General features: G+C 48.3%; 1 protein-coding gene across 1 annotated transcript in view; it reads right to left on the bottom strand.

Annotated features, from left to right (window-relative positions):
• Positions 1 to 540, bottom strand: part of PKIA (protein kinase (cAMP-dependent, catalytic) inhibitor alpha) — a 35,857-nt gene extending 35,317 nt beyond the window's left edge. Inside the window, exon 1 of the mRNA XM_014951925.1 lies at positions 410 to 540. The gene's annotated coding sequence lies outside the window, so the exon portion shown is untranslated. The remainder of the gene's footprint in view (positions 1 to 409) is intronic.
• Positions 541 to 10,002: the final 9,462 nt, after the last annotated feature.

Here is a 10,002-nt window from a genome sequence, read left to right as displayed (position 1 = left end):
TCCCCCCCCTTCCCGGCCCAACGCGGCCGCACCGGCTGAGGCGGCGAGGAGCGGGGCAGGGCGGGATCCCGCCGCGCTGCAGGGCCGAGGGGGAGCCCGGTGTGTACGTGTGTGTGCGGGCGAAGACCCGCCGCGATCCCTCCTGCCCGTGTGTGGGCGCCCGGCTCGCCCCCTCCCTCCCCACCGGCCTCAGGGCGCCCCAGCGCTCCGCGGCCTGCGCCCCTCACAGCGCGGCGCTGCCGGGGGCGGAGGGGGGGTCTCTGCCGGGGGGCCTTGTGCCATGCCTTGGTGGGGAGAGAGAGGAGAGGTACCGCCTTCAAGGTCACCGGGACACGCTTCTCCTTTACCAAGGGCGTCCTGGTATTTTTAAGATCCACCAGTAGGCAGCATGTCTATTTTTGTTACTTACAGAGCGCTGTGCACGTCCTGGGTGGCTGACAGGCTCATAAAGGAGGCTGGATTCCTGTCACAGTGCAGGATCCCAGGAGCCCATCCCGTGTGCAGGAGGAGCGCGGCGGCGGCGCTGCATAAATAACGGCGGGCAGGGTGGTTGGGACAGATAACGCCTGTCACCAAGTTGTCGCAGTCCAACAGCTCTTCGTATTTCATGAGCCAGGCAGGGATGTGTCTGGTCAAGAAAAGTCCTGTTGGACGAGCTCCCAGGAAAACACCAACGCGAGTACAGGCGTTTCCAAGGTGATGTGCCTGCTCTGGTGACCCCGTAGTCAAGTGGTGCCTCAGCAAGGATTTGGGGTAGACCTGTGTTGGAAATGCTGATGTTTTCCATGGTGCTGAGGTCTGAAAGAGGAGCAGGGCTGCTTCAGTGGCCTGGGTGTACATGGGAAGGGTGGCTGTCGTGGTAGAGGAAAGCAAAAAAGGGGATAGGAATCTCATTAAGGTACAGATCATAGAATGGTTAGAGTTGGAAGGGACCTTAAAGCCCACCCAGTGCCACCCCCTGCCCTGGGCAGGGACACCTCCCACCAGACCAGGTTGCTCCAAGCCCCCTCCAGCCTGGCCTTGAACCCCTCCAGGGATGAGGCAGCCACAGCTTCTCAGGGCAACCTGGGCCAGGCTCTCACCATCCTCTCACCAAACAAGCTCTTCCCCACATCTCAGCTCCATGTCCCCTCTTCCAGTGTCAAACCTCTCCCCCTCGTCCTATGGCTCCCCTCCCTGATCCAGAGTCCCTCCCCATCTCTCCTGGAGCCCCTTGAGGGACTGGAAGGGGCTCTAAGGTCTCCCCGGAGCCTTTTCTCCGCCAGGCTGAACCCCCCCAACTCTCTCAGCCCCCCCTCCCAGCAGAGGGGCTCCAGCCCCCCCAGCATCTCTGTGGCTTTCTCCGGCCCCACTCCAGCAGGTCCATGTCCCGCTGTTGGTGGCCCCAGAGCTGGAGGCAGCACTGTGCGGGTGTCTCCCCAGAGCGGAGCAGAGGGGCAGAATCCCCCCCCGGCCCTGCTGGCCACGGGGCTGGGGATGCAGCCCAGGGGGCAGGGGGCTTGCTGGCTGCAAGTGTACATTGCTGTCCCACATTGAGCTTCTCATCATCTCACCCCACGTGGCTCTGAGCCAGAGTTCTCTTTTGGAAATCCATTGTTTATTTTTATAGTGGTTATGGTAAGGCTTTTTAGTGTGCCGGTGTCTCTGATTTGGTTCCCTGTGCCTGGGCAGCCCCACAGTTGCACTAATTTGGGGCTGCTGCTGTTTACTCCCTGCCTTGAAGCTCTCCTGTGGGTTGGCATCGCAGAGCTGAGCGTGCAGCGCTGGCAGTGTGTCAGCAGTGACACCTAATCTCTGTTTACACTGTGTTAGGTTGGGTGATGAAAGGCTCATCGTCACAGACACAGAGGAGCTGCGGGGCACGTGGGCAGGCAGGGGACCCCCAAAATCTGGGTCAGAGACAGGGAGCCCCTGCCCAGCCGCTCCCAGGGAAGCTTCAGCCCCGTGGGGCCCCACTGACGGGGTTACTGCCTGGGATTACAGAACATTGTGGGATGTGTAATAGGAAGAGCATTTTGGGATTGTACAAGGCTTGCTATTTGTTTAGGGCAAGAACCAAAGGCAGGGAATAGAAGGGATCAAGGTGCTGTGGGAATGAGTGTGGGAGAACAGTGGGGTGTGAGTCCTGTGTGAGCAGGCTGTGGTCAGTACGCTTCTCTGGCTACCCCTGTGCCTGGGCAGCACAGCCTCTCCTCTCTTGGCACTGAGCTCTGTGTCTAACTCTTTCAGTGGGTGAGAGGACTCCCTGTTCTCTGTGGGGTGTGTGTGGGGGGTGTGTAAGTGCCAGCAACAAGACTCACACCTCAGGTCACAGGGACCCGTGCCAGAGAGGAGGACAGGATTGCATCACTCATGCCATCTGTGTTTGTCTGAGTGTTTGTGTCTGTGTTGATCGGTGTGGTTGGCCCTGTGCATATGTATATATTTATTTGTGTATCCACACACACCCTGTGTGCCCGGCAGGAGAATGTGCTCAGACTCACTGCTGACCAGCCCGAGGGAGAGGCAGCCGTGGCAGCTGCTCTCCAGCAGCTCCTAACACACCCCACCACATCAGTGGCGTACCAGGAAATCCTTGATCTGAACATCATCATCATCATCATCACCACCTCAGGGGACGTACAGATTGGATATTAGGAAAAATTTTTACACTGAAAGTAGTTTTACGCCCGTGTAAACAGGGCCTTGTTTAAATGAAAACAAGACAATGAAGAAAACAGTTCTTAAGAAGTTTTGCCAGTTTTTATAACAGATCTGGGCAAAAAAATTACATAAGCATTCAAAAAACGACAGAAAACCCACCTGTCCCATGTCACCAGCGGCGCAGCATAAGATACTGAACATTACTTCGCAATTCCCATGGAGAATCCAGCAAGTGTATCCCTAGTCAGTGTATCCCAGTATCCCTCCTGGACATCAAACCAGTCTTAATGATCTTGACACGCAATGTGCGAATTAAGAACATTTAGTTATCCCTCTCAACAAGTTAATGTCCGTCTGATACTTCTGACACTGAAATCATTTCAGGTCCCACAAATAAAATTATGCACAAAATAAAAATTGCTACAGGGTTTCTACTCAGAAGAAACAATACTTAAAACTGTTAGTGTTGGAAGTGCTGTTTCAGCAGGTATTTTTCAAAAGCAAATAAACTAAGCTGTCTCTCCATGGCCATTGTTTCAACTCGTTACTCTTTCTTTCTTCTTTCGTTGCCATTATAGCTTGTTACATACAGATAAGCCTTGAAGTAAATTAAAGTAAATTTAGTAAATGAACACCTCTTGTTCACTTGGTTGCACTGATGAGGTGCAGTGTGTGTGGCAAAAACAGTGGCTCAGAAGCAGTATGGTGACACAAACCTAGTCTGGTGATGAAGAACATTGCAAGAGGAACTGCAATGTCACCGGTTCCCAAATCGTATAACTAAAACCATCATCAGGAAAACACGTTTAAAGTAGTGATATATGTCTGCAATCATTACCAAACCATTTGGGAAGGAATAATTATTTAAGTAAATTTTGACAGATTACTTGATAACGCTATCAAAATAATCTGAATTAAAAAGCAAAGAGGTCATGCTGTGTTCAGTGCAGTAGTTCCTAATCTTCAGCAACAGGAATTTTGGAGTGGTATGATCTGGCTGTGAAGAGTTTAGCATAACCCAGCTCTGGGTGCAGCCAGCCTCCACCAGTGTTTCCAGTATCCCCCTCTTGGTGCTGGTGGTGTGTTTCCTTAGAGCAGGATACTCAGGTTTCCAAGGCAGGGGCTGTCGGTTGTAGAGCATTGTCAGGCACCTGTGGAACGCACTGGTGATAATTTACGGCCCTTGTATCTCTAATACAATGTTTTGACTTTGTATTGTGACCCAGTTGCACCCCGTGTCACACGCTGTGCAGCTGAAGGCAGCAGAGGTGTGTGCAGGGGTAGGGCCGGGCTGTAGCTTCCTGATGCTGGTAGGAACAGAGGGGTTCTTCTTCCCCCCCTTGGGGCTCCCAGCATTGTCTTAGTACACAGGAGTCTCATTGTCTTAAGGCTCTAACAGCAACCTGCTTGGGTTTTCTCATTTTCCACTGTCCGCTTCACTGCTTCTTTTACATTTTCTAAACTTTGCAGGAAAAATAGTCCCACAGTAGCATTTTCTGTGCTTAAAAGTACATTATGAACATTGTAAGAGAAAACGTCCTTCCAAGTGGGAAAAATAGCTTATAATAATGCAATGCTGTTATAATGCATATGCCGTAAGGGGAGAGATTAAGATGGTACTAGCATACTCACTTCTGGCATTAGCCATAATGTTTTCTTAGTGCTTGGCTTGTCAGCCTTAGGTTTTCCATGTTTTTAGATGTGGTATGTTGAGTCTGTTCTTCTCATCTGGTGATGAGATGGCTTGTGAAGGTGTCCCATCTCCTTCCTAGAAGCTTTGGATGTGAAACCACAACAGGAGCGAGAGGGGACCTCGTGCTCTTGAGTAAGGAACAGTGCCCACCATCATTCTGTTGGTGGGTAAAGCAGCTTGATGTAAAGAACAGAGTTAGAGGAATGCACAGAGATGAATTCTGCAGACAAGGGGATAGGGCAGAAAGTTCATTGTTGTAACAACACTCAGAGTTTGTACAGTCAGGGCATGTGCCAAAGCCAAGTAAGACATTGTGGCAATTCAGAAAAACTTAAACGAGATTTACATGGCAAATTTGCATGGCAAAATAGGAAAAAAAATGCAAAGATATTTTAGAAATGTTTTGAAGAGAGGCCATGGAGCCATGGTTGAAATAAGATATAGAAGACATAGAAGAACACCAGGAGAGTAAGGACACAACTCCGGGAAGCTGAAGACAGGAGTTAAGAAAGCTACTTTAAAGGGCACCTTGATAGAAGTGGGCAGAGACCAAGAACACTGCTTCACAAAAGTTAAGAAAGGACAAAATTGCAGAGGCAGCAGGTTAAAAGTCAGTGGGGGACAGGGAATGCTCCTGGTTCTGAGATTTTGGTAGAGTGGTGGGAGGACAAAGCAGAAGCTCAGTCTTTCCTAGCTTTCTTTTTCCCCCAAAAATTGCCTGCTGTTGGTTTCTTAAAACACCTACTGCATACAGCAATAATGCCATTCAATTTTTAGCTTGCTCTAGAATCTGAATTTTAGATTTGTCTATGTTGAAAGAGATACAAAGCAGAAGCTCAGTCTTTCCTAGCTTTTGTTTTCCCCCAAAAAATTGCCTTCCTTTGGTTTCTTAAAACACCTACTGCATGCAGCAATAATGCCATTCAATTTCTAGCTTGCTCTAGAATCTGAATTTTAGAATTGTCTATGTTGAAAGAGACCTTTAGGATCATGTAGTCCAACCATCAACTGATAAAAACCATCACTAAACCATGTCACTAAGATGGGGAATAAACTCTCAATGTTTACACTTTATTTCAAATATCTTTAAGAGACTTTGGGCTGCTATCTTCCATTTAATTATTGTAGAAAAAAATTTCTAAATTAAAACTACATCCAAAATGGAGCATATCTTTGTAGTATGGGCTTTGTGATACTTAGTTATGAAATGTCAATAAATTTCTTAGAAAAGAAGCCATTAAAGGAAATGCAGAGGCAATGCCCTTTTGTTAATTTTGCAGGTACAGCAATGTTCATTAAGCTAGAAGGTTAGGTGTGCTTTTAATCTGGAAAGAGGTAAAATTGATAGCCCAAGAGATTTGTCATTATTGCTGCAGTTGTCATCGGGAGAGAGCTCTGCTGGGCAGACTTTGAGGTATGGGCTGAAGGTGGGAGCAGGCGATGTCTCTGCTGGACCAACGCTGTAAATCCCATTCCCTGGTGTGCAACAACCCCCTCTCACATTCACGCTGGGGGTGAAATCCACACCAGCAACTGAAGGGACTTTGGCAGCCTTTGGTAGTGAGGAGTTCTCAGAAGCAGCCTGGACCCCGCTCTTGGGGTTGCCCATGTTGTGTCCCTGTAGGTGTGTGGTGTAGCTCTGCTGCCTCATGGTCTGAGGCGTTGGTGCTCAGGGGACAGAAGAAAGGAAAGAGGAGCCTGTCGTTGCTGGAAGGCAGAGCTGGAGCACGTTAACATTTGAACAAGGCCAAACAAAGTCTCTGACAAAGCTGGAAATGGAACTGAGAATTTAGAGTGCCTTAAGCACCCTATTTTCTGTTCAGTGTGTGGTGGTTTCCCCACTCTATTGCTTATCAGAAGATGACTGTTTCCTTGTTTTATTTTTTTTTTTCTTCACCCTAAATTCTGTTTGCATCACTGTTTAAATTTGAGTTTTTCAACAGCTGCTGTTTTTGCAACAATGAAAGACAATATTGTGGAGCTGGTCTTCATTTCCAGATGGAGCAGCTTTCAAAAGATTGTTGAGCGCTTGTTCCTTCTGACAATCAAAGCTGTTCAAACCGCATCCTGAGAGAGAGGGTGCCTTTGGGAGGGGGGTTACAGAGGAAATTCATAATGTATTGAACCAATCATCTCAAATTTCAAACAATTCACAAAAAGAGGGAAGAATTATGAACTGTATTATCTTCTACTAAAAACCTAAATTTTGTGGCTCCTGTAACCCCTTTTTTCAACACACATCGAATTGCTCTGTTGGTGTGACTTGCTATGAACAAGGTCCCCTCTTGTAGTGTGTGATAAAATAGCATTTCAACACACATCGAATTGCTCTGTTGGTGAGACTTGCTATGAACAAGATCCCCTCTTGTAAGTGTGTGATAAAATAGCTGAATAGTTTATATCAACTTGATTTTAAGAAAAACTGTGTGAGCTGATGCAGGCAGGACGCAGGAACATCCACAAAACCACGGATTAAGGGCAAAGAACAAATTTAATGTCAATACCTCCTGGATGGGGGAACCTCTGAAGCAGCCCCCGGGCAGAGGCAGCAGGCAGGGGACACAGGCACCACCCCGGGCAGAGGCAGGCAAGCAGGGGCTGCAGGCAGCGCGGAGAGAGAGTCCTTATTAGCAGGAGAGTCCTCGTGAGCCAGGGAGTCAGGGAGCTCCCACTTGCTGTTTGGGGTGTATTTCCAGGATTCTGGCCGGCAGAGTTTTCTGCTGGGCTTTGATCTCTGCAGCAGCAGGGCAGGAATCCCAGGCGTGTGTGATAAGGTGCCCCGAGTCCATCCCAGCACTATGTTATCTGGGTGCAGACGTTCTACTGGTTGAGCACACAAACCTAAGCAGCAGTGAGAGTGACAGCTGTGTTTTCCAGCACCCCACATGCGAGGCACTTGAGCGTGTTTACCCTCCTCCTCGCCAATCTTCCGGTACTTCCCCACAACAACCAACCCTGAATATCTGCCAGACTATTTCATTTTATTTAGCTTATGTCATCCAATTGTGTCTGAAGTGTTTTAGTTAGTAAATCTTAAGAATTAGGTAATTGTCTGATTTTATTCGAAGTGATGAACTTCCAATAAAACCCAACGTGACCGTGTTATTTCAAGGCACAGCAAATCAGGAGGAAGGTCCTCACTTCACCCCTCCGAATGGTTGGGTTTGCTAATGAAGTCTGTTCCGCTCCTCGCCAATCTTCCGGTACTTCCCCACAACAACCAACCCTGAATATCTGCCAGACTATTTCATTTTATTTAGCTTATGTCATCCAATTGTGTCTGAAGTGTTTTAGTTAGTAAATCTTAAGAATTAGGTAATTGTCTGATTTTATTCGAAGTGATGAACTTCCAATAAAACCCAACGTGACCGTGTTATTTCAAGGCACAGCAAATCAGGAGGAAGGTCCTCACTTCTCTCTGCAGAATGGTTGGGTTTGCTAATGAAGTCTGTTCCGTAATTCAAAGATTTTTTTCAACAAGTGCACCCCTCCAGCGTTGGCCCAGATGTTTAGGGTCCCAGGGAGCAGGGAGAAGCCTGACTCCGTGCCTGCTTTTGGGAAAGGTGAGTGGCATTTGCGTGGTGTTTCTGGTAGGGGTTCAGCCCCCAGAGGTCTGGAGCTGCTGGAAGGGGGTGCTCCAGTGAGCCCTTCTAGGGAGCCACCATGGCTGGGGGGGAATTGAAAGCTTTTCCTAACATTTTCTCAAAGCTTCACTGAAAATAAAATAATGACAGGGCAGGAATTCACCCGCCTGTGCCTGTCCCTGTCAGGCCCCTGGTGCCCCTTATTCCTGTTGTGAGTCGGGTACAGCCCCAGGGAAGGACACATTCCTGCCAGGGGTTGTGGTGAGGGATCTCTCCTGGTCCTGGGGGTGAGGAAGAGGCCCTGGCACCAGAGTGGGTCACACATATTGACTGCAGCCCTTCTTCCCCTGGGTGGGAGATACCCGGAGCTCTGTGGCACCTCCCCTTTGTCAGGGAATAACTTCAACTGGAGAAACTAAAACTGAGCAAGCAAACCAGTGGTCTTTGATGGAATTAACACTGTGCAGTGTTTGTGTGTGTGTGTGTACCAACAATCTGTACACCCTACTGCTGTGGGGAGCCTTCCCTGCCAGTGCCATTCCTCCTGCCTGGCCAGGGGTGTCTCCTGCTCTTTCTCTGCTCTGTTTGGTTACTGCTGGGTGAAATCATCCTTTGGGATGGGCCGCTTCTCCTGATTTCACAGGAAAGTCCTACCTTGTTCAGGTAACACCAGTAACAAGTCATGAAGAGACTCAGAACGCTGGGATGTTTTAGGTTGTTTTGCATCAATTTACGATTTGTCATATCACACAGGCATCATTCCAGTGATGCCCGATATCTCAAATGTTGTTAATCTGAAGCAGCACGACGTTAGAAACCTCCCATTTGTTCCGGAATAGGGAGCTGCTGTGTGCAGCTGGTCAGATCTGCCTTCTGTGAGAGAACAGCATTGAAGAGTGAAGGCAAATGTTTAATTCCAGAGGTTACTGAAGACCTTGCAGTTGGCTGTTGCAGTTGGGGAGTCCAGCTGGTGCAGTCCATCATCACACAGTGCCGAGTCTATCACTGCCTGGGCATTCTCTGTGCCTGACAGTGCCCACACGGACAATAGCGGGGCTTTTTCTCCCCAAATGGACTGGGCAGCTCTGCTCCCTCCCTGTTCTGCTGCACAACACGGGCATTGTCTCAGCACTTCCCATGAAGGTCTTTACAACGGGGGCCTTGTCTGTCTCGAACTCTGTACATCCACTCTGCTCCCTCCCTGTTCTGCTGCACAACACGGGCATTGTCTCAGCACTTCCCATGAACGTTCATACAACGGGGGCCTTGTCTGTCTCGAACTCTGTACATCCAGTGCTTTACCCTTGTGAAGGTTTTACTTGCAGCACAATCTGTATTTTATTGCTAACCTTTGTGTGTGAGCCTCAAATGAGACCTTGCTGTCTGCTAGCTCCATGCACTGTAAATTCAGATTTTGGCTAAAGTTTGTTGTGGATAGTTTTTTTCTTTTTTTTTTTTTGTGTGGGACATCTAGTAAAGGAAGAAAAGCTGAATTATCAGCCTGTTCCAAACCCATGTCTTAACTGTGGCAGGTGAATTCCTAAGAGAAGTCATTGTTATGGCGTTATCTTATTAATGATCAAAAGATGATCAAATGGTAATTAATTGACGATGGTACGAAAATCAAATGGTAATCAAATGGTGACTAAGCAATAATTGGATGTTAATTAAACAGTGATTTGACAGTGATTTGAGGATGATTTGGCAATGATTTAAATGATGATGGCAATGATAATTTAGAGGGTGATGAGAGGATGATTTAGCCAGCAGTCAGAGGCACAGAGGTATTATCTATTTATTGCGTTTCTGTGGAGCTGGGTGGTGACCCCCAAAGCCAGCCCCCCGGCCCACAAACCCTTAGGAATATTTATATGGTTCAAAACACAGAAATACACACCCGTAATGATAATTAGTGGTTAGTACCTTATCTGAACAGTTTCTATTGGGCAGTACAATCTCTTGCTTTCATTTAAAGTTACGACATCCGTTAATTAATGTGGGGGGGGGGGGCCCGGGGGGGGGCAGTCCAGTCTCCAGTTGAGTTGGGGGCCACAATCTCCCGCTCCCCCCTTTACGTTTCCC

The sequence above is a fragment of the Calidris pugnax genome, unplaced genomic scaffold, assembly GCF_001431845.1.
Source record: "Calidris pugnax isolate Ruff unplaced genomic scaffold, ASM143184v1 scaffold61, whole genome shotgun sequence".
In the NCBI taxonomy this organism is placed as follows: domain Eukaryota; kingdom Metazoa; phylum Chordata; class Aves; order Charadriiformes; family Scolopacidae; genus Calidris; species Calidris pugnax.
Note: the sequence above shows the minus strand (reverse complement) of the source record. Positions and strands in the feature narration are given on the sequence as shown.